General features: G+C 28.7%; 1 pseudogene; it reads right to left on the bottom strand.

Annotated features, from left to right (window-relative positions):
* Nucleotides 1-308: 308 nt before the first annotated feature.
* LOC145029899 (putative aldo-keto reductase 5) lies at nt 309-22,155 on the bottom strand (annotated as a pseudogene).
* Between the last annotated feature and the right edge of the window lie 5,186 nt (nt 22,156-27,341).

Here is a 27,341-nt window from a genome sequence, read left to right as displayed (position 1 = left end):
AAGTATAAGGAAAACCTTTGTTTGCATCGCATTTGTAACAGAGTTTAAATGGAAACATACAGTATGTAAAGCAGTTTGATAAAGAGTTTTAACATGTAAAAACATTTGAGAGAGTCATTTGAAGTAATCTGTTTGGCAAAATAGCTAAATGTATAGTAAATCCATTTGTATGCTAGTTATTAATCACATATGATTGATATAACAACTAACCCTGATTGAACTTGTATTCCCCCCATAAAGAATTTATAAACATTTAAAAACATTTAAAAGGTTAATTAAGGGGTATGAACTCAACTGTAGTGATTGGGTCATACAGAAGTGTCGGAAAAGTGCTTGGTGTCAAGTGAAGACTCAAACACACACAATGATCCTAATAACATATAAAGACATATGTATGTATACAATTAGTGATTTAAACACTAATGAAACAAGTTAACACATCATAAGACATGCAATACACTTGATTTAAGTGCTAAAAGTCCTAAGGATTTCATTTAAGGGTTGTAGGACTTGGGTTTTGAGTTTAGGGTCCAAGGGTAAACTCCTTATGAGTTTACGGCCTTAGGACCAACTCCCTTGCAGTTTACGGTTGTAAACTCATGAGTTTACAGCCGCAAACTCATGGTACTTCTACCATTTTGTGTCTCGAATCCTATAAGTCATAATGAAGCATTCCTACTTCATGTCTAAGCCTTTGGAAGTGATTGTGGCATCAGTTCACTCCTTTGTGGAGTTTACGGCACATGGACCATTTCTCCATGTGATTATGGTCGTAAAGTCAAATGATTCATGGTCTTTTTGGTGTTTTAAGGTTCTAAGTACATCAAGCATATGATCTAGACTAGTATCCAAGACTTGGTAAGCGATTAGGGTGAATTTTGCCCCACTTCTTGGCTGTAAACAACTTTGATCACATGATTCTTTATGATTTCTAAGCCCTAAACATGTTAAACCTAGTGTACAACGAGTTGGAACAAGAGTACTTACGATCTAGGAGCTTAAATGGTCGGTTTTAACCAAGAACACTAGTATGTGTTCTTGGTGTTCTTGGCAAAACTTGAAGATCTACACAGATGGAATGATTTCACGGATGAAATCATGTAAGATCACTAGTTTATGTAAGATATCAACTAGTTAGGACAATAAACTTACGAGATTTGAAGATCGGGGACGATGATCAGGATGATACTTGAGAGGATTTCGGCCAAGAGGAGGAAAGGAATGAACAAAATGGCCAAGACTTCAACATATAGGAGGAGTTTACGACCCACATGGAGTGTACGGCCGTAAACTCCCATGTGGTGGCCGTGAACTCCAGGTCAAGGTGTTTTAGACTTGCTCTTTGAACTATAGATTTAGTAGATAAACCCTGACACTTATCCCTTAAGTGTACAAGGCTCAGAGCTCTCAAACAAACTCCAAATTGTGCTAAATTATAGCAGGAATAAGTTTGACTTTCAATGAAGTGTTAGACTAAACAGGATGGAAAATTTCAGGTTGTCACATCATCCCCCTGTTAGATGGAATTTCGTCCCAAAATTAGAATTTAGGTAAAGGAGTAGGTATGAATAATCCAGCAAGGAAGTGGGGATACTTCATATTCGATTGATTCTCGTGGTCTATGGGGGGAATACAAGTGCAATACGAGAAAACGTATCGCTTTATATAGATTTAAATACAACATCTATATTATTAAAATGCTTCGGTATCAACATTTTACTTTGCATGAAAAGTTAGTATTTCATCGAGTTATTATCACCAAATGGAGCACACTTTCAGAAAAACTATAATGGGTATAGTTTGCGGGTTATTCTTACATTCTTACGTAAACATTTTGAAAAATGAAATACTTTCATTTGAAATGAAATACAGACTTTCTTTTCATAAATCTATTTATACTAAGTGTTGTGAGATATTCAACTTTAACGTACTCTCAAGTATGCATTTCAAGTCCTGTATTATAAACCATAATCTCTTAGAGGGAGAGCGTGATACTTGTGTATAGATCTATACGGGATTGAAAATCCCGCACCTAAACTGTTAGCTACAGTTAGACCGGCAGGTCTGGGGTGACAAATGTCATAACACTACAACACCTGAAGAACGTTGTTACAGACAGTTTGTATCAATAACATGGTTATAAGACTCACACGGAAGTATAAAAATAAGCTTGATTTACGAGACTCGTAAATGCATTCAGTATTTACATTATTTTGAGTATAAATTCACCTTCATCATTGGGGTACAAAAGATACTAACGCCCTCCAACTTTTCGGAATTTTTCAAACTATATGTGGAAAATATTGGATTTTCCTGGAAACCACATTCATCTATTTTCTTTCAAAAAGACATACTTTTTCAGTACAAAAACACTTATGAACTCACCAACTTTATTATTGACACTTTTTCGAAACTACTTGTATTTCTCAGGGAATTAGTAATACAGGTAACCACCAGCTTTTGGAGAAGGAACGCTAAGGTGTTTATTATTAAAACATTTTAAATCATCATATTTGTAATATTCTTTTGAAAACATGTATTACGTAACAATGTACGTTTTTGTTATATATATATATATATATATATATATATATATATATATATATATATATATATATATATATATTCTTTACGATATTCAACTGTTATGGTATTACGTGAAGTCACCCACCTCCGAATGTTTCTGCGATTTTGGTTTGGAGGTGTGACATTTAATAGTTGAACTTATGTATTTATAACAATGTGCTTGATGTGAACAATGTCGGTTGTAATATGAAATGTTGGTGATGAATGTGTTATGTTTCATGTGTATTCATTGTGATGATATTTCAATTGTTAGTCACATGAGCCCCCGGACGTTTCCGCCATCTGGTTCGGGGGTGTGACAGAGGGTTCACTTGCAAAAGTTCCAAACAACAACCAGTCGTTGACTCTACTTATGTATTAGAGTACATTGCGGCAAGCTAGGCGGCTAAGGAGGTTATGTGGTTAAGTTATTTTATTGAAGATCTTGGAGTTGTTCCATTAATCCAAGAGCCAATGCAGACTTTCTGTGAAAACGAAGGTACGATAGCTTTGAGAAAAGAACCTAAATATCATGGTCAATCTACGCACATCGAGAGGAAATATCATTACATTAGACATAAGGTTAAAGAGGGTGCACTCTTGGTGAATCGTGTTTCATTAGAAGACGATCATGTTGATCCTCTCACAAAGTGTGTAAGCAAGGTCAAGAACTTTGAGCATGCTAAGAGCATTGGACTAAGAGATGATATTAGATTTTCAGATGTTAGTATTGATGTTATTTTGAAACTATATAACAATAAATTTGTAATTGAATAGTGACTAATCAAATAAAGATTTCTTTATATTCAATGTATTTGATGCTATTTTTTGATTAACTTTTATTGTGTTTCACTTTGCATGTTTTAGTTCCTTATTATTATGTTATTTGAAACACCATAGTTGGTAATACTTTAGAAGTAAGTAATGACTTCAGACTTTCATGAATCGTTTGTAGATTGTCCATTGAGACTGGACATACATTAGGGAAATAGAGATTTTCAGTATTCGTTAAACCCATGCTTAGAGATTACTTCATGGATTTAATCACAAGTAATTCTAAGACTATAATATCCTCTATTCTTAAAACGAATGTATGTAAGTCATATTTCACTAGTTGGTTGTGTATTGGTTTGTTGTAACGCATAACTCGTAACTAGGTGCTATAAAGGGTATTTCCATGTATGACATAATGAGTAAAATTGAATGATTGTATAGTTGAAGTTTATTCGTTCCTTTTGTCTTAACAGAAAAACTGATATCTTTGGGCCCCTCTGTGTTTTGATGTTGACAATATAGTGCTAGGCCTAACCATAACTAAATTGATGCATTTACTTAGTAGTCTGATTATGTCATCACAAAATGATATTACCGGGAAACAAAATCTTGGACAAAATTGATTCTAATCCACGTCTCGTGTTCATTTAATATCTAAAACAATGAAGGAATAGGCGATAACTTATCTTAGGACCAACAAAGTCTGGTACTGTCTTGAAAACACTCTTTACTGGTTATTTGGAGTTTTACGAGCAATTATGTTAGCGAATTATCCAAGTGGGAGATTGTTGGATTAAGGTGTCAAAGTTCCTAACTAAATTGGTATAATATTGATGAATAGGAGTAAAGTCCTTTTTAGGTTTCCCCTGATAACCAAGAAATTGCTTAGATTGATTTTAGAGAGATATAAATGATTTATTAATATATTATATGACTAATATATTAATTAGAAATAGTTATAAGTAATTTAGAATTAATCAGAATTAATTTGGAATTAATTATAGGTTAATTAGAATTAATTAATAGTTAAAGGACTATAGTTGTAATTATTCAACAGTTGAACAGATGATAGGTTCTAGAACCCTTCTACTTGGGATGGTTTTAAGGCCTTCTTGGAGCCTTATGGAAGCCTTCATGAGAATAACTAGAAAGTACATAATTACTTTATTTGAAATAATATTATTTTATGTTCAAATCAAGGTTTTTAGGTGTTTCTTAATAATCTATAAATAGTGCCTTGGACTTGGAATTTTCGTCCAATGCATTCAGAGAAGCCAAAGCCAAAAATTTGATATCTCTCCTATCTCTCCTAAATCTTATAGGATTTTTGTATTGTGGGTGTGAACCACTAGAGGCTCGCACATAATTGAAGCTAGGTTTCAAGTGACTATTGGATTGATCAAAGGGTTTGTTTACAACAAAAAATTAGAGGTATGTTAATTATCCTTGTGCATTTTGATTTCTACTAGTGTTGGATTTTTATTGTTCAATTGTTTGTTGCTTCAATAGAGTTATGACATATATGTAATTAGGTTGCATGTACCCATAAGAGTTTAAATATTTTCCGCATTATTACATGTAAAACCCAACAATTTATAGCACACCACAGTAACTACTTGACGATAATTCCTTGGTTGATTCCATTCCAACCTCCAGATAGTTTTTGTCCTAAATTCTGATGCCTATACCTTCTTTGTTTCTAACTTGATTTATATGCTCTTCATATCTACACAAAAGAGAGAATGTACACTAGAACTCTTTTAAATGATTTCTCACTGAATTAATACGAGTCTTAATATATTAAGTCACTAACTTGGCCCAAAAAGTATAAAATTCTCATTTTACCCTTTTACAAAAAATGCATCTTTTCGTGCATTCTTTCTTTTGAACTTACTCGTATAACCTCTCCTAAAAGACTTAAACTTATCGTGGCCATTTTCATGAGGTCATAACTTCATAATCTTATCTTTTTCTTATAATTAACAATTTGCCATTTTGGTCGATATTTGTCTAAAAGTTAATTTTCTCTAAATTTTTAGTTCTCACACTTATACACATAAACAAAATCTAATGCTTTCATTAATTGAGTTTAATTCTTGCAAGCAACATCCATGTGTAAGAAGAAGTCAAAGGAAGAAACCAACCATAACTCATGTGGGTGTGAACGGTTAGGAAGGCAGAAAGAATGAGAAGAAGTGTTAAACACTGCTTCTTAATATTTTAATCTACATCATATATTTTAGTGGACTTTTATAACACCAAAAATGGTGTACCTGATTTCTTTTGTTATTATTTTTATAAAATAACGACTCCCTAATTAAATACATGTGTTAATTATATTTATTAATAATAATACTACTTAATAAATAATCAATTGGTATTTATGTGCTATAAGGTGTAACCCTACATGATTGTATATTACTAGAAAATATCATTTCATAATGATTCTGGAGCATAAAGATCTTTCAATAAACACCATTTCACCTGAATTTGTGATGGCTAACTTAGGCTCTCTATATCATTTTCTTGGCACTAAGATTACTTATATAAATTATGAGCTTTTCCTTTTGTAAGCTCAATATGCGGAAGAAATCCTTGATCTGCTTAACAAGCCAAACTACAACTCCTTCTAGATGGTTCACGTTATCAAAGTTTCATTGCAACCCTTGAATATGTTATGTTTTCGAGACCATACATTGTGTATGTTGTCCAATAATTTTTTTTTTCATGCATGCGACATGTGAATCTAATTTCCACCTCCTCAAATACGTTCTCCACTAAACATCAAATTAAGGTCTCTACATCTCAGCTTCCTCAAATATTTACATTACTAATTATACGAACGAAGAGTGGGGGTCTCACTACTCTCAAGACTCAAATTCTAATCATTATGTATTACTTATGTATAAGCTTGTATCATGATCCTCAAAGTGGTAACCCGGAATTTCATGCCTAATCATTACAACCAAATGTATAGCATTACAAACTCCCATACAAAAACAAGTTGGCTACAAAATCTTGTACTCAAAGATTATGTATCAATTATATGTATTATGATAATTTATTATAAGAATATTTTCTCGAATATCTCTTGAATAAATTAGTTCGACAACAACATTTCAAAAATGTCGAGATTGATATTTCAAATTTATTCAATAATTTGTTAAAATCGGAAGAATTTGCATAATTCACGTGTAGGCTAATCATTAATACACAAACATATTCACCAAAGGTTTACCACGATGACACTTTCAGTGTTTCAATACAAGTTTGTGTGTTCGCTCAAACAGTCGAGGAATTGAAGATGATATTTAGATATGAACCATATATTTGAATTGATTTTAAAATAATGTATAGTAGGAAAGTTACCATATATTTGAACTAATTTTTATTATAATGTATAGTAGGAAAGTTGGGTAGGATTCATCATATCCTATACTAATAAAAGAAATCCTATACTAATAAAAAAAAATAGTTATTAATATCACTTATTATTTTCTCATAATTTATATTTTTTTTCAAATGCTTTATAAAAGTGACACTTGATATTTTTCATCATTTTTTATTTTTGAAAAGTATTGATGTTATTACTAATTTAGGCAATTATTTATTTGATTCCTGATTTTATAGGAGAATTTTAAATTAATCTTCAATAATTTTCGGTTATGATTACTAATAATTAATTTTATTTCTATATTGAAAATCCTACTAAATCATGTTTAATTAATAATTTATTGAAAATAATTGATTAATGATTATAAGTTTTACTATAAAAATTTAATTATTTTTATAACCATGGTTCCCACCTGTGATAACCTAGTTTATAATATATATTTCCCAATATGTGATTAGTCAGAAGATATAATGATACTTTGGAATTCCTTATTTGTATGATGGATAAATATACGTATAAATGTGAACAAACGACAAAACACTTACATTTTGACATAACATTTTTAAACAGCCTTCACCATCTTAAAATTAAACATGAAATCATATTTATTCGTTGATAATATATTTTTATGTTCTTATTGTAAAATAAAGTTAATATCTATATAGAATTTGACACACTATAGACTTATAACATCACTTAAGCACTCCAAGATGACAACAGAGGAGTCTCGATGTCCCGATATGTTAGCATACTTGCAATATTATGGGCCCCTTTTATTGAAATTGATGAAGTAATAGATTCGATTTCATCCATTTCTTCTGGTGTTAGCTTGATAAATAAAGCACCTATGTTCTCTTCAAGGTTTTCTATCTTGGTGGCTCCTGGAATTGGCACCACATCATTTCCCTGGTGATGAATCCAAGCCAATGATAGTTGGGCAGGAGTACAACCCTTCTTTTTTGCCATCTCACTGACCCTCACATACAAGATCTTGTTATACTCAAGATTGTCAGGTTGAAATCTTGGCATACGCTACAAAATTACCATTTTTATATGAGAATAAAGTGAGTATCGTAAAAATACAAACAAATTCTTAAAAAGATGGTATATGACATCCTTCGACATGAATACACGTATATTTCATATAATGCAAATACAATATAGGAAAAGGTTCAATGGAAAACCATAATTATTGGTTCTTCAAGGAATCAATTTTTTTTTTTTTTTTTTTTTAATTTCTAGAGCTTATTCTTTATCGGAAAAAAATCTAAAAATATCTAAATTCATATATCAAGATTGTAAATGTGAAATATATTTTCTGGATTCACCGTGTAAATCTAGATTCACGTTGTGAATTTTCAAAAATTCACATTGTGAATTGGACGTAAAAAGAATCGAATTTGATATCATTGGAAAAATGATAAAAAGTTATGAATATATATATATATATATATATATATATATATATATATATATATATATATATATATATATTTAAGAATAAGTTCTAAAAGTTGAAAAAAAAAAGTGGTTTCTTGGTTCATTGGTGAATTATGGTTCTCTTTCTCTCTCTCTCTCTCTCTCTCTCTCTCTCTCTATATATATATATATATATATATATATATATATATATATATATATATATATATATATATATATATATTTTGGTAGGAAGGTAAGAAGTTTTTTTTCTACATAGTTTTTTCACGAACAAAAAAAATAAATCACTAGATGATTCATTTGTAAAATGATTCACAAGAAAAAATTCTCAAAAAAAACATCTTTATGATTCATTTTTAAGTAAATTAAGAAAAAAATTTACTTTTATGACAATTTTAGTGAATAACAACAAAATCATATGAATCATCAAGATGTTTTTTTGAGAATTTTTTCTTGTGAATCATCTTACAAATGAATCATCTAATGATTCATTTTGTTTGTTCGCAAAAAAAATAAGTAGAAAAAAAAACTCCTTGCCTTCCTACCAAAAATTTCCTTCTTATTTAATCTTGATTCTATATATATATATATACACACACACACACACACACACATATATATATATATATATATATATATATATATATATATATATATATATATATATATATATATATAAGAGATAGAGAGAAAAAAAAAAGTTATATATATATATACATATATATATAGAGAGAGAGAGAGCGAGAAAAGTTGAATTGAGAAAAAAAAATGTTCAGAATGGGGAAATCATTCTCAGCCAATCATTTATTTTTGCCGCAAAAGCCTCCAACGTACCGACGGAAATGAGAAAGGAATGCACATGTGTTTTGCAACAAAACATGTTTCCTTAAACTATGTTAAGTATTACCTTAATATATACAAAAACATTTTTTTTCGTTTTTTATTATTATTTTTATTTTTATTTTTAAGAAGCTATTTTTATCGAAAAATGATTTTAAATATATCAAAGTTCATGATTTTTTATTCTCTACAAATACACATCTATATTGATATAGTTTTAAAATAAAATAAAAAATATATATATATATATTTTTATATTTTCAGCTATCGTTATTCATAAGTGAATATAAATAAATCAGGTTTACTACAGTACATTCGTGATTCACTTATGAATAAAAACTATGATTAATTTTTTTTTTTTACAATTTAAGTATCATTCATATATGAATATAGCATATACTAAATATAGTATATTTATATTTAAATATTACACGATGCATTCACTTGTGAGTATTATATAGTATATTCACTTGTGAATGTTAGATGATATATTCATTTATGAATATTAGATGATATTTTCATATGTGAATATTATATAGTGTTACATGGTATATCACGTGAGAATAGTACATAGTATATTCACTTGTGAATATTAGATTGTATATTCCCTTATGAATAATAGTTGGTATATTCATAAATGAATATTACAAGGTGTTTTCAAAAATATATATAATTTTTATATGTTATTTAAATATTAATAACATAAGACTTGCATATTTTTTTGTGTTTTAATAATCACATATTGATTCAGATGAGAAAACATATTCATATTTGAATATAACGTGGTAATTTAGTTTATGCATGTCATTAAACAGTTGGAGTGCATACAAATTAACTTTTTTTTTTAAATGTAATAAATATGATACTTTGACTATTTAAATCTTAGAAAATAGTAGATTGGTAGATAAACATATGAAAATTTCCAAACAAAAAATGATTTGATCTTTTTCTAACCTTAATTTCGATGTTTTATTTGATGAACGATGTTGAATGAATGATACAAATTGAATTTTTTGTTGATTATCGATAATGTTGTTCTAATGATGATGGGAGTATAATTAATCGTAGATGTTGAAGATATGTTCGTATTCAAGCGGAATTGAAGGTTGGATTGAAAGAGCAAAAAACGAATAAATTTCAATTGTTATCTAATTCTCTACAATTACGTATTTGTGATTGAAGGCTATTATATCATATTTACAAGTTTGCCACCGTGCCCTTTATGTTTAGAGACTAATTAAATGAGTGGCTGAGAATGATTCTCTCATTCTCAACCTTTTTTATTTTCTCAATTCAACACACCAATATATATATATATATATATATATATATATATATATATATATATATATATATATATATATATATATATATTAGAAATAATTAGTTCATTTTCATGAATTACGCCGTAACAATCCTTTCATTGATATAAAATTTTAATTATTTTAAATATTGATTAGATAATCATCATACATATTTATAAAGCTATAATGTTTTCTTGAATCTCATGCATTTGAAACCTCATTTTTTAACTTCCTCAAACCACATTCATTTGAAACTTCTTTTTTTAACTAATGCAACTCAAAAGTTTTCTAAATTATGATTTAACACTCAAAAGTTTTATAACGTATATTATGTTTAATTAGCATTTAGTGAAAAGTTTACTATAAAAAGAACAATCTTTTGTGTCTTTTGTGCTATATAAAATCTTACATGTATGAAGGATTTGAAGATATTGTAATTCAAAAGTTTTCATATAATTAAAGTATTCATGATCAAAATATTATGATTTGAAGAAATGGATTATGTCGCATCGATAGTAATTGTAATATAATTTTTTCTTTCAACCAAAACAAATGAATCTTTTATATTCTTTCTTTATATTCAGTTTCTCATTTAATCTTTATATGTCACTTGTGTGTATTAATCAATCTTGAATGTTTTGCTTGATATATCTTTCTGATTCTTCTTTTTCAAGGAAAATATTTTGATTGCAGGTTAGTGAAGAATTGTCATCACGTTTCTATGGTTGAATGATGTTAAATGAAGAAAGACATTTCAGAAAATGGATATAGGTTTTTTTGTTTGAGCAAAGTTGGCGTATGTTACTTTTTCTTTTGATTTAAATGTATGCATATGTAACATCTTTATATTCAACCACCAAATGGTCTTATTTATTTGATTGTAGTTTTTCTATTTTGATTATGTTTATTTATTTATTTATTTATTTTGTTAGGTTGTCCTATACACCATATTTAAAAGACAACATTTAAAAGATAACATAATTTTTAACATTTGATATGTAATGATGATAGACTTATCATGATATGTTCTTTATATAAAAGTAACTTATCCATATTACTACGACAAGAATTACATATGACATTTACGAATATATATATATATATATATATATATATATATATATATATATATATATATATATATATATATATATATATATATATATATGATTTGTTTAACATGTATACGCACCTATGTATGTTATAAATTTATAATTAAATACTTTTATGTTTAATAATTGAAGGGATTAAAATGATACATCAAAAACAATTATTTAGACGATAATAATAATAATAATAATAATAATAATAATAATAATAATAATAATAATAATAATAATAATAATAATAATAAATATACATTTTCAAGTACCGTATTCATTTGAAACTCACGCTACAACTCAAGAGTTTTCTAATTTATGTATATTTATTAGTTACAATTCAAGAGTTTTTAACTTATGATTATTAATTAATAATCACTAATAACTTTTTATTTTACTTTCTTTTATAAGGTTGTAAAGTTTTGCTCTCTAAAAACATGAATGTATTTGAAGAGATTTGTGATTTAAATATGAAGAGTTAATATAAATGTTATAGTAGATGTTTTAGTGTTTTTATGTTATTAAAAGTTAGTGTTTATTTTTCATATTTTTTTTTATTCGTTGTATATATATCTTTTTTAATACAAATATTATAATAAATGTATTTCTATTTTTATGTTACCAGAAGTTGTAGTTCATATTTTTGTTCATATGTTTTGTTACCCGTTATATTATCATTCATTTGATACATAATTTACACAATTTTAAACGGTTTATAAAATTATCAAATAATTGTATATATCACAACAACTTAAACATAAAACTATAATGTTTAATAAAACTAATATGTTAACTATATATTTGCTTTACTACTAACATTTTATTTCAAAGTAGAAATATTAAATAATAATTTGGTAAAAATTATTATTTTAACTATATAATTTTATTCTCGCGCCACACGCAATATTTTTTCTTGAATCTCATGCATTTGAAACCCCCATTCTTTTTTCCTTTCACCACATTCATTTGAAACTCCAATGACTTTTCAATTTCTTTATAATAATAATTATAATTTGGTAATTAGGTTAAATAAATATCAAATCTAAAGTGTATTAATATATAAACTTAATTTTAATATTAAAATAATATCTTTAATCCTACTTATAAAATTATGTTTTTTTAACTTTTAACATATTATACTTAATTTATTAGTTTTAATATATTGTTGGATGTAAACCATTATCATTTTAAAGGTATAATTTTTGAACAATTTGTATAAAATACTTTATAGGCCAATTTAAATATAACATTATAGGCCAATTTAAATATAAATTTTATTTAACTTAAACAACCCAAAGATTATTTTATAAATAGTTAAAAGTGATAAATTGTAGTTTTTTTTCTAATAATGATTGTAACTTGGATAATAAAGTTAAATAAATATCAAACCTAAAGAGTAATCATAAATAGATTAAATTTTAATTTTAAATAATATATTTACTTCTACTTATAAGGTTATGTCTTTAAATTTTAACATATTATAGTTAATTTATTAGATTTAAAATGTTGTTACATGTAAACCATTATCAGTTTAAAGTTATAATTTTTTAACAGTTTAGACAAAATACTTAAATTGTTAATTTAAATATAACATTACAGTGTCAACTTAAATATAAATTTCAGTTCCACGAAAAAAACCAAATAATATTTTGTAAATAGTTAAAAGTGATAAATTATAGTGATAAATGCAAAAACTAAATTGTAATATCAGTTTAACTAAAATATTTCCTAAATATATTCATATAATCCTTAAAAGTTTTCAAGTAAGTGGCTTAAAATAACTTATAATAACAATAGTTAAAAGTAACTCTATATAAATGATTATATTGTTACTTTTAAAATCAAAAAATAATGTTTGATGTTTTAGATAATTGTAATGATAGAAATTAAAACATTAAGCAAATAAATTTAAAAAAAAATAGTTAAAAATAACAACTATAAATAATATTTAACCACATATAATATTTAATTTTATTAATGTGTAACTTGCGAGTAGAAATCATTCAAACGATTGAGATAATGATGTTATAATAGATTTATATATTATCATATAATTCAAAATAATCAATATATTATATCAAATTAATATACAAATTATTATACCAAATTTAACAACAACGTTAGTGTTATATTTTAAAAAATATATATTTGTAAAGACTTTAACTATATATGTGTTTATGCGCACTACAATGTCAACTCAAATATAAATTTTAGTTCCATTTAAAAAAACTAAAGAATATTTTGTAAGTAGTTAAAAGTGATAAATTGTAGTGATAAAAATAATAACTAAATTGTAATCTCAATTTAACTAAAACATTTCTTAAATATATTTTTATAATCATTAATAGTTTCCAAATAAGTAACTTAAAATAACTTACAATAACAATAGTTAAAAACAACTCTATATAAATGATTATATTATTAGCTTTAAAATAAAAAACAGTATTTGATGTTTTAAATAATTATAATGATAAAAATTAAAACATTAAGCAAATAAATTTTAAAAAATTAATTAACAATAAAAACAACTATAACTAACATCAAATCATATATTATATTTAATTTTATTCATTTGTAACTCGCGGGTAGAAGTCATTCAAACGATTGTGATTATGAAGTTATAATAAATGTATATATTATTATATAATTCAAAATAATCAATATATTATATCAATTTAGTATATACAAATTATTATATCAAATTTAACAACAACGTTATTGTTATATTTAAAAAAATATATATTTGTAAATATTTTAACTATATAAGTGATTATGTACAACGCGTGGGCATTCGTCTAGTTATATAATAAAACTACATTGTCTTAATGACATTTCGCTACGGGTTGCACATTTATTTATTTTAATTATATTTAATTAACTTATTTGGACATCTCTCGGTATTATTATTTTTAATTAAATTAAAAATATATTATTTCACATTTTTACTTTATTATTATTTTTTTGTTAAATTGACATTTCCATGTAGCTTTTAAGTTTTATATTATTTTTAACTTTTTTCAACTATATAAAGAAATAGTATTTGGATATATTTTAATTTATTTGATATTTTGATTTATGTTTATATTTAGGATCATATTTAAATTAACAATTACCTTGGTAATATATTTTAAATAACAAACTAGTTTAAAGCATTAAAAAATCAAATTAATGAGCTTAATAAAGAACGGATTTTGATATAAGTTAAAAAAATATGGTTATTGATAAATTGTTAAAATTAAAAGTTTTTAAATTTTTTTTTTTTTTGAACTTCTAACTTAATATTGAGTTTTTTTTTTTTTTTTTTTTTTTTTTTTTTTTTTTTTTAATATTTTTTAAAGTTATTTAACTTCTTAATAAATAACTTGTTTGTAAATTTTTAAAATTTATTTGACAAATTAATATATGTTTTGTACTTAATACTATATTTAAATCAATAAGTTAAATATTATATTGAAAACATAAGAGTTAGTATTAAATTTAAATAATAAATGCGTTTAGTATACTATTAAAATTCAACGTGTAAAGATAAATAATTTAAGATATAAGTTAAAAAAAAATCTTTAGTGGTTGTCTCTAATAGTTAAAAGTTCAATAGTTATAGAAGTTTAGTAAATATGATGCAAGTCATTTTATAATAATAGGAAAATATGCACATGTTATACGTACTTAGATTATGTGGTTAAAATTTGATAAATACGGCTTATCATAGTTTCCGTACTTTATCATCGAAATTAATTATTTAGTAATAAATTTTATGATATATAAAATTGTAATTTTCTTTTATAATAATGATAAAAATAATTTATATTTGGATCACATCATCTAATGGCCTCTATCGGCCAGTTGGACTGAATATAATTCTTGATTTGAAATTAACTTTGAAGTATAGTTTTGTTAATTAATTTAAAATATATTTATTTGATTATTTTTTTTTTTATTTCAAGACTTTTACTTATGACTTGTTGACTTGTGCATGAATAAAAGAAAATATAATTCTTGATTTAATATTTATTTTTACCATTTATTATGATTAAGTAACTTAAAACATCCTTATTTAACTATTTATTAATTTGGATGATGATTTTTTAAAATGTCAACCATTAGTAATGTAATATAATTTACAATTTTATTGTACTATCCGTTATTGTTATTGTTAATTATATATATATATATATATATATATATATATATATATATATATATATATATATATATATATATATATATATATATATATATATATATATATATATATATATATACTAAAACAATGTTGATGACCATCCATATAAAAGGTTTTAAGATCAAAGATCTTAATTCATTATAAAACCGTCTATTATTAGTTATTATTGTTAACTAATTTTAAACTTTATAACTTTATTTATAGGTAGAAGCTTTTTTTTTTTTTTTTTTTGTATTAATTCACATTAATTAAATAATTTAGAGATTTTATTATAAACAATTAAAAAATAATCAAAGTTTCCAATTAATATAATGTTATAAAGTTGACATCGTTTATTATACATAATATAATAAATATTGATTGGGTTTTGAGACTAAATTGCAAAAATGTGTATATGGTATTTATTTTTTCTTTATTTTTTCTGAGTTTAGATCAAAACTTTTTTGGTTTGAATGTTTTTTAGAATAATTTGTTTATGGAATTAGTCCAAGATAAACTTAAAAGGATTAATCTATCTTTTTAATTTGTTTTTCTATTTTCTTAAACATATTTCTCTTTTATTGAAAATTTTAGTAGTAAAAACAAAAAAAGAGGCCTCTCTCTCACACACACCTAGTGTCTGCTTTCTTTAATCTTCATAACTTTCATTGATGGAACTAAAAAAAATCCTAAATCAAACAAGAATATATGGCATAACAAATCCATTCATCCCTAAACGAGGGCTACTAGAGGGTGGTCGCTGCGATTTCTAATGGTGCTCCTTGTTCAAGGTAAAAAACTTAATCTCTTTCTTTTTCTCTTTCTTTTGTCTAGAATCACCACCACTGAGATGGTGGCTTCCGCCATCGGCCACCACTAATCGAAAATCACCACCACTGAGGCATTAGTAGTGGGCAGTGATGACATTTAAACCTTACCCAAATCCTTTTGTTTTGTTAGGTGTTGTTTGGGTGTAAGAAATAGACCCTAAGCAAAAGGAGTTTTTGATAGCATAAATTAGAGGATGTTTGAGATTATTTATTAGCTTCAAAAGTTCTTTTTGCAAAAGGACTTTTGGTAAAAGAAGTTTTTTAAATTTTGTTTGGATTAGCTTTTGAGGGGTAAAAATGACTTTAATGTTGTTGAGTAAGGAGAGTGTTCAATGATTGGTAAGTTTAAAGATATTAATGTAATTTACTTTCTATTTGTTTGAAAAGTTACAAAAGGTCACGTTTCGATGACTTTTGAAAGAGAAGAATTTTGTTCTTTGTCAAAAGTTATTTCAAAAGATCTTTTATAACTTTCCAAAGAACTTTTAGATTTTTTTTTTGATTTTTCCTAAAAGTTAAAAGTCTAAAAGTTGTTTAAAAAGTAATAACAAACACCCTCTTATCCATCATCTTTCACTACGTTCATTTTTTTGTAAGGTTGGAAATGGGTAGGCAATACAGATTAATAGGAAGGAGTTTTTGACTGCATGATTTTTTTATGTGTTATGCAGTTCAATGGCATGATAGAAATTATGATTTTGTTTGGATTCGATGGAGTTGAAGTTCGGTTTGGCAGAATGAGTCTAGAGAGAAGATGAAGGATGATCGACTGATGTTTCAATCAATGGATGGTTATACTACTTCGATTTTTGTGATGCTTCATTCCTGATTTGTTTTGATAATGTTATGAACAAAATTTGATTCTATATGCTTTGATCTTTCCATCTTGTATCTGATTTGACAAAGAGATGTTAGATCAAAGTATTTTTTAACTTTTGAGCTTTGAATACAGTCTTGGAAATGAATGAGATTAGAAAGAAGATAAAGGATAACTGAACACATACATAATGGAAATGTGTATATGTGGTGAAGATGAAAAAGCATACATGATTTTGAGTCTTGATTTGTTTAGAACATACATGGATTTAAGATTTGCTTTTGTTTTTTTTTCATGTTGAGATAAGAACATCCAAAAAACCAAAAAACTTTGATCATCTTCTTCACGTTGATGTTCGGGATATGCCTTTTCATTAGTGTTCTAAAGCTTAAAAATTATGTTCTTCAGAAGCTTGAACATGAATGGGAGAACAAGAGAGATTGGTTTTGTGTGTATCTTTTAAAACCGAACCTTTAATTTTTGTGTGTGTGTGTGTGAGGAGAGAGATATGTGTGGGTCGTCTTCTACTATTTAAATTATTAAAATATTAAAATAGATATTAAAAAAATGTAAAAAGAAAGATAAAAAGGTATAATACTTATTTTAGTTTTAGAATGGGCAATTTCTAGGAATAAACATGACCAAAAAAATAAATAAATAAATAAAAAATCAAAATTTAAACTAAACCTTAGAAAAAAAAATTTTTGCCGGTTTTATATTATGCCACTTTGGGGTAATCAAAGAGATACCAACAAACCTTACGGATGTCACTATCTTCCAACTTCGGGCCAGATGAGAGGAACCCCCGTCCAAGGGGACTGTATGCAACAATTCCGATCCCAAGTTCTCTAGTAGAGTATGATATATATACATAATTAAGAACATTGGATTTTTTTATACTTCATTAATGATAAAATTACAAAAAGAAAAAGGAAGCATGCATGGGGAAAAGAATAGATGGGATAGCGAACCTGCAAGTAGGAATGATTTCTTCTTCAACATCTCTTGACCACAACGACCATTCTAGTTGTATGGCTGTTAATGGGTACACAACATGAGCTCTTCTTATTGTTGATGCTGATGCTTCCGATAATCCGATATATTTGATTTTTCCTTCTTCCACTAGCTTCTTTAGTTCTCCCATCTAACAACCAAATAAAACATTTGAGGAGATTAATAGGATTTCCAGTTATGATTTTTAACGAAAGATTGCTGTTTCAATTTTTTTTATCTTTTTGCAGAATATAAACATCTTCCTTTGGTTTAATCTTTCCTCCAGTTATTACAACATGTTTTCTATTTTATATTCTAACCTAAATTGCAAGCTCAAACATGTAAAATTAATGCAAAAAATGGAAAAGATGAATACATGATAACTTTCAAGACTTCGGAAATATATATGAAATATTAAAACAAGGATCGTGTAAAGTGTAGGAATTACTGTCAATCCTGTGCTAATAATAAAGATCAATGCAATCCACACCAAGTCGCTGCAAGCTCGCTTCACATGCAGCCCTTACGTAGGTCGGATCTCCACGTATCACCATCGCATCACCTTCGTATTTAATTCCAAATTTGGTACCCAGCTCCACATTCTCCCTCGCACCTTCCTTCAAAGCCTGTATAAATGTTGTTTAATAATCAATAAACGTAAGTAATAAAAGCACCGAAATAAATTCACTGATTACAAAGATGAATAGATCCCGTGCCACCTTGCCGAGGAGTATCTCATTGGTTTTAGGGCCGTAGAAGTCTGAGGTGTCGAGAAAAGTAACCCCAGATTTAATGGCGTGGTGGATGAGTTTGATCATTTCAGGTTCTGGTTTCGGGGCTCCATAGAAAGCGGACATACCATTACAAACCAAACCCTGAGCAGATACCTCTAAACCCTGTGAACCTAGTTTGATTCTTCGAAGTCCTGTCGTTCTTGATATTTTTTGTTCTATTACGTGTACGATATAGATGAAGGAAACGCCTCATGGGTTTGTTCTTAAATAGGGACCGAGAAGTGATATGGTGAGAATCCCACGACGAAGAGTCTCTGGTCGAACCATGATGGACGTGACAGTTACCAACTTGGTAGATGCGTGTTATTAATAGGTCCATCTAATTATACCTTTTATTAGTTTTAAGATTAATTACACCATTCGTCCCTCGGGTAGGTGCCAAAAAGCACGTTTAGTCCCTATTTTCAAAAATTAACTCGGGCCGTCTCTCGTTTGCTTAAAACTTGCACACTTCGTCCCTAATATGTTTTTTTGTTGCAAATTTAGTCCACGCCACATTTAAAATGACCATAATGCCCTTGGATATTTATTTTTTAACTAATATAATATTATTTATTAATATTTATAACTTACAAAAAAGAAATTAAAAAAAACAACCCTCTCTCATCTTTATCTCTCTCAATTTAACTGCAAAATACCATTACCTTCGACGCCTCTCTCTCTCTCTCTCTCTCTCTCTCTCTCTCTCTCTCTCTCTCTCTCTCTCTCTCTCTCTCTGCATTCTTGTTCAACACCTACTCTTAGTTTCCCCAACCCATCTGCCCCAATCACTTCTGAAACCCTCACGATATTGTTACTGATCAAAGATAATAGAGTAACCCAAAGCAGATACACACCTACAGCCACACCCACATGTGTTCAGATGCGATATCAAGATAGAATCCAATTGAGATGGAGATGTAACACTGTATTGAGAGAGAAATAGGTTGAGGGAGATAGAATTGATGAAAGGGAAAAAAGAGACTAGAGGAAACAGGTGAGATGAAGATGTACCACAATACAGAGAGAAATACTTGATTTCGATGTTGATTTTATGTTTCCTCCTTCTTTATTGTCATCAAATCTAGAAATTGATTTTGATTTCAATTTTGAGTTTCAGGTCATGTTAGGTTTGATTTTATTTCGATGGATTCATCTTGGACTTGATTTTGATCGGTTACTTATTTCGACTTTGAGATGAAGATATGTTGAGACTTCGATTGCAATGAGATATTGTGAACTCGTGCTTTTGATTGCTTTTGGGTGTCATTTGTGTTGATTGAATCTAGTTGGTATTTTAAAGTTTCAAATATTGAATTGTTGTTTCGATGGTGATGGATATGATTCATAGAAATAACTTTCTATGGGAGTAGTGGATGTATCAATTTGATTATTAGGATGGTATTGGGTTTCACCAAGAGGCAGATAGATTGAAATTGGTGATGGTCTCTAATGTTCTTAAGGCAGATGGGGAGAACGAAGATATGGGATGGTGGTTTAGGGTCCGATTTGGGGTTTTGGATGGTTGTTAGGAATGGGTGAGAAGAAGGAGACGAAGTTAGAAGAAAACTAGGGAAAGGAAGGGGAAGGTGTTTGCGGTGATAGGATGTGGTGACATAGGTGTTGATGCTGATAGGTGGTGGTGTCGGAGGAGCTGGCGGTGACATGTGGTGGAGCTTTCGAATCTTGTTGCGGAAGCTAGGGAAATGGAAGGGGAGGGGGAGGGGTGAGGATATTTGTTTTATTATTATTTTTTTAAAATTTAAACTAATAAAGAAATAAAAAATGAAAAATGAAATTATTAAGGGCAAAATAGTCATTTCATATCAATAGGGATGAAGTGTGTAAGTTTAAAACAAACAAGGGATTGTCCGAGTTAATTTTTAAAAATAGGGACTAAACGTGTTTTTTGGCATCTGCACGAGGGACGAACGGTGTAATTTACCCTAGTTTTAAAGGACCCTCTTAATCGTTACCTTACTTTTTTCTTCAAATAAACAAATCATTATACTAATAATTACTTTTTAATAATCATAATTACATATTAATTTTATGTCTTTTATTTATAATTATTAAGTCAAAGTATTTTAATAATCTTTTTTAAACTTGAAAAATAAAATATGTTAAATATAATTTTTTTTTTTTTATATTTTTTTTAAACTTGCAAAATAAAATAGGTAAAATATAATTTTTTATATATTTTTTAGGTTGTTAAACTTGCAAAATAAAATAGGTTAAATATAATTTTTTTTAATATATTTTTTAGGTTATTTGTATGTAATTTATTTAAATTGTTTTATTTAAAAATATTATAACAAAAGACTACAAATATGACATACTAATAATAAAACAAAATTTTGAACGCAATACATATCAAAGAGTTCAATTACATTCATACTTAATCCTTGATATGTATCCAAAGTATTTCAGAACTACGAGGCCTATGTTGATTGTATAATTCGAAACGCGACCAATACATAGTTTGCTAGAAAGATGCAGACGAGCTTTTATGAGCATTCCAATATGTTGTGGTTGGAGGCATTGGGTAATTTCCTTTTGAAGACACCGAAATATAATGTCTGCTTACAAGTGCCACTGTAATGTTTCGGTAAGATTGAAACTCTTCAGGACCTCTCCAAAGAGGGAAGCAGGTTGCAAATTGTTCATGGCTTAGACAATGAACAATCACACCAAGCTTGTTGGCAATCAAGTAACCAGTCAAAGGCATAATCATCCAATGTCGCAAATATGCATGTGACTCGAACCAACACAAAGACTCGTATACCTCATTGAACCCATCAGTAAAAACTTGTTGGTATGCATAAAATTGACTTTCTAACTCTTCAAGCAATTGTTGCCTAATGTATAGCCATTGGTCTTCACTATGCCCTAGACTAACAGCTACCGCTCGAAACCCACAGTTTCCATCACCAAGTACATCTTGTATCTTGTCGATGTAATCATGAAATACATCAGGAATACTCTTCATTAGGAATGGATCATGCATTCGTGGTTCTTCATTTAAGTCAATGTCGTACGAATAATTATGCCTTTCAGGTTCTTTATTTAAATCCAACCCAATGAACTCTGATGTGGTAGAGTCGTTGCATCTAGGAGAAGCTTGATTTGGAGGGTTGACATTCTTTTTATGTTGTTTCTTCATACTCGGTCGTCCGCGGGTCTTATTTTGAATTGTGGGTTCTCCAACATCAATTGTGCGCGAATCGTATATCTCTTTTAGTTTTTTCAAATAAATTTTTTTCCTGCTTCTGTCTGCTTTTTGAAATCTTCTTTATACTTTTCAACTTCATCGTCGCAACAAATATTGCCTTTTTTTTTTCAGGCTTCGTATCAGAAATACTAAGCTTTCTCCAAAAGATATCTATTAAATCCAAGGGTATTTCATCACCTATATTAAAATACAAAATAAATATTTTTGTAATATTTAACAATTTATATATGTTGTAATTGAACATACTAACCTGAGCTTAAGTAAACAGAAAGCATGCAAGCACATGGTAACCCACAACTGGTACGGAGTTTGCAACTACAATTTGAGGAGTCTAACTTTGACACATTTAACCTTTGGTGCTCTCCTACTATTATATCAAGAGCTTCGTTTGAAACAGAACCTCTTAGTAACCCGAAGCAATACAAATTGTGATGCTTATATCGGAAAATTAAGTAAACAGAAAGCGTGCAAGCACATGGTAACTGATGTGTGTAAAACCAACTAGTTTTAATCCTACTAACTTAGACACAAAATAAACACACGAAAGGCAGTGTACCTATCGATTAGTAATATAGTTCAAGCAAGTAGGGTATCGAACACAGGGAACGTTAACAATTAAAATAAATGCTAATATTATCTAAATAAAACAAGTAATAGAAAGGGGGTTTTCTCTAGTTTTGCAAGACTAGAAACTTAAACAATTAATTAAAACTTAAACTAAGAAACTAAGAGCTAAGCAAATAAAAATCAACTAAATTCAATAATAAAGAGGACTTCTGTTTAGGTTCGACTCATTTGTTCCCATGGATGATTTCAATGTATCGGATTAATTCTTCATTGGCTACCGACTAAGATGATTAGTTTCACGTTTGCTATTACTAATCCTTAGGAAACAAATTAACTCAAGAAGTGGCCAGTTGTCTAAATTAACGAATTTCCTAGTTATTGATTCGGGTTAAATAAGACTTGTAATGGTTAATTAAATTGGCCCTTCAATTAACCTCTTGCTGATGTTCATCAAACAATCTCACACATTAACTTACCTATCTTCTAGTTAATTCTAGTTTCACATTCGTGATTCCTAGACATACAACTATGTGGCCACAATCAATCATATGAAATTAATAACTAAGAGATGTTCATACAACTTAATTACTAATTTATTAACAAAAGAATAGTTATTTTTAACACATAAGGTTCTTTAACAAGCTTAATAAAACATAATCACCAATTAAAATTAATCCTAATCAAATAATCAATCCATGTTCACAAATTCATCTACCTAAACAGAAGTTATGAGTTTTTAGCTCATGATTACAGCAGGAACAAGCACAAAAACGAAATCAATTGGTAAAAACATAGTTCAAACAAGAGATTAGGTAAGAGTAAACTTGATTTTGACTTGATTCTCCTTAAAATTGAATGTAGGGTTGATTCCCTTGCTTCCTACGCTCCAGCAGCACCTTTAGTTGACAATTGGCCTCCAAGGGTTCATCTATATGCTAGGGTATCGATCTGAAAGTCCCTTTATATAGATTTTCACAAAACAGAGGCTACTCGGCGAGTCCAGTGACCTACTCGCCGAGTACATCACTTAAAACCCGTGTACGGCAAGTCAGCGCGTCCAGAATCGCGAAAGTTCGATACAACTTGCCGAGTAATCGACACTACTTGCTGAGTACGTTTCGAATCAGCATTTTTGCAAAACACGAAAGTCGTCCGAAATTGCGTCTACTTTTCAGAACATTTTGAATCTCGTTAATCGGAGTTACGGTTCATGAGATATGGACAAAACACTGACGAGGGGTCAAGCTGTCCAGCAACATCCTTCTTTCTTCAAAATCCAAGATCCAAGCTTCCAATCGCTAGTTCCGCTTCCTTTTCCTTCCGAGCATGTCATTATTGCTGAAAAATGAAATTCTAAACTAATTAAGCACCTTTTTTTCATTAAATGTGATAAAATCAACATAAAGTATTAAGATCATGCATGAATTTTATAACTGAATATACCCATATTAGTAACCCACAACTGGTACGGAGTTTGCAACCACAATTTGAAGAGTCTAACTTTGACACATTTAACCTTTGGTGCTCTCCTACTATTATATCAAGAGCTTCGTTTGAAACAGAACCTCTTAGTAACCCGAAGCAATACAAATTGTGATGCTTATATCGAAAAATTAAGCTTTTTTCAAAGCTTTCATTGATTGAAGTGAGTTGTGATTGCACAATTTCATTAATTCGTTGCACAAATCTATCGAGATTAGAACTTGCAGAGTCCAAAAATCTCTTTAAATTGGCATGTGCACTCTCGACTCTATTGGTTGTGTTGTTTCCAAAATTAAGATGTTGATCAATCCAAACAGATACAAACATTTCTTTGTAGTTGTTCAACCAAGTATCTTCTATGTATTTCAAAACACTTGAACGTTGTGATTTAGAAATATAGTTAACAAATACGTAAATAAATAATAATATGAAGGTTATGATTTAGAAATATAGCTAAAAAACAAGCTTACATGGATATTTTATCAACATTGATTGAAGTCGCATGTAGTTTTTCATGTAATCCATCAATGTTGGAGAATCAATTAGTAAGTTCCATAATGATCTAAAAGTGTGTCGATCATCTTCCAACGTGATCATTTTGTTGCAATGCTTCAAAATGTTTTGTTCAATATGCCATCTACAAAGTAATCGGGCAGCATCCGGAAAAACTATTTCACATGCCTTGATGAGTGCCAACTCTTTGCCTGTGATTATTACACATGGGTGCATACACGTATCAAGCGTCGAATGTAGACAATTTAACACCCAAGTATAGTTGGCTTCCTTTTCTCTATGTATAAAGGCAAAACCTATAGAGAATGTCTTTTGAGTTGATGTCACACCAACAATTTGAACCAACGACTTATTATATTTGTTGGTTTTGTACGTGGCATCTATTATCAACACATGTGGAAATGCATGCCATATCTTCCAAGACGTTGGATGAACGAAGAATAAATTTTCTAACTCATTTGAATCCACTGTAGTAAACTCATAGACATAATCATTGTTGTGTAAAAGGGACATAAGAACCTGCATTGGAGTTCTTCCTGCTTGCTCGTGCATCCGAATATTTTGTTGTGCATTGTATATTGTTTTAATTGTCGACACATTGTTTTCGTTTTGAACCTTCAATGTTGACAGGATGTCATGTGGCGCCACGTTCTTTCTTGTTAAATTAGCCACCAAACGAGTCTCATCGACAGATAACCGTCTTGCAAATGGATGACCCTCCATATGTTGTGCCGGTGGATGATTATGTTCATCACATATTACTCTTAGCGTCCATTTATCATGTTCTTTTGAATACTTTCCTTCCAACTGAAATTAACAATTAGTCCTTTTGCTTCCAGATGCTCTACTTGTATACTCTTTAGGTTTATACTCTCTGCCACGATCACATATAAGTATGACTATATGCATGTAGCCGTTCCCATATGCCTTTGATCTTCTAGTAACAATGACATATCCTAAAGAACATGCGGTGTTTTGTGTCCACTCCAATAATTCCTCACGAGACTTGAACTTCTGCAATCAAATTTCAAGTGATTTAGTATATATGTTGTATTTGAAAGCATAATAATTGATATAATTATATAACCTGATTGGTAGAAAATACCGAAGTTTTTGTAGAAAAATCTTTATTTCTAGCCGACAAGTTGATTCCAAAAAACTTAAACATCTCTAAATTTAAAAAAAAAAAAAAAAAAAAAAAAAAAAAAAGATAAATAATTAGAATATTGCACAAATATAAAAATAAGAAATACATAAAAATAAATATTTGATAAAATTTTAATACTAAAAAAAGCTTATTTAAATAACTTTTATAAGAAAAGACCTATTTTTTTTATAAAAATTATCTAATTTCCGTTTTTTAAAAGCCCACCATTTTAAGCCCAATCCAATATTTTTAATAACCTAAACTATCCATATAAATTAGAAAACAAACCCTAAAATCATAAACTATTATTAGCCGTCATCAAATAATTCTCTCATCCCCACAAATCTGTGAGCACGAGTAACCTCCATCTTCGTCGGACCACCTCCATCTCCGTCCGACCAGGAGCCGCGACCACCTCCACCGCCGACAGCAACATCTATTTTCCGATCACGGTTACAACCAAAGTGAAAACGACGACCACCACCCCCTCTCCTTTAGCCCATTTCTTTCTTGATCTGTTCACCAACGAATCTGTCTTCCCTCGGCTCCGCCACACCTCGCTCTTCATCCACCTTACATTTCCGATAACACCCAAACATCCCACTCATCTCCTTCACCCGTATTTGTCCCTCCCTCATCTCTTTCTCCTTCAAAAACTTTGACATTTGGACCACCACCTATCGATTTCTCTCCCTCTCTCCCTCTCTCTCTCTCTCTCCCTCTCTCTCTCTTATTTTCTGTTATGACCGGATGTTGTAGAAACACCACCGGTGGTCGGACCGGAGGTGGTTACGACGGTGTTTAGTGGAGGTGTTAGGTTGCGATGGATAATAACAGTAGGCAGAAAATATATTTACAAGCATTTCCATTTCACCTTAAGTTTAAAAATAGAAACTATTGTTTGTTTACATTAAAAATGTATGTTTTGATTTTATATTAGATATGTGTTATAGTTGGATTAGTTGACAATTAATTGGCTATTAAGAGGATACATATTTCAATGTTTGAAATTTGTAGATAATTGTAAAGATCAAAATTGTATTTGTAAAATATCGATATTGAATTTGTTATAAAATTAAATAAGATGATTAGGTTATTTATTCGTTCAATGATTTCTTTTTACAGAAAAAGAAAAAGCTGAAAAATATTAAATTTTCAGAGTCAAACAGTTTAATTTCCTAGGTATTGAAAAAAACATCATTTTGATTAAAAAAAATCATAATTACAGGATCCTATAAGGAAATATGGGGTCCAAATAGGAGGACCCGTATTAATATTATAAAATAAAAGGATTTCTTAAATAAATAAATAAATAAACCTCAAAGAGAATTATTTAAAACCCACCATCTCTCAATCCTATAAAGTTTATAATTTTCAAATTTTTTTATTTTTTCGTGAGTAAATTACA

This window comes from Lactuca saligna, chromosome 2 (genome assembly GCF_052625555.1).
Source record: "Lactuca saligna cultivar CGN05327 chromosome 2, ASM5262555v1, whole genome shotgun sequence".
NCBI classification, from domain to species: domain Eukaryota; kingdom Viridiplantae; phylum Streptophyta; class Magnoliopsida; order Asterales; family Asteraceae; genus Lactuca; species Lactuca saligna.
This window is presented reverse-complemented; position numbering and strand designations above follow the sequence as displayed.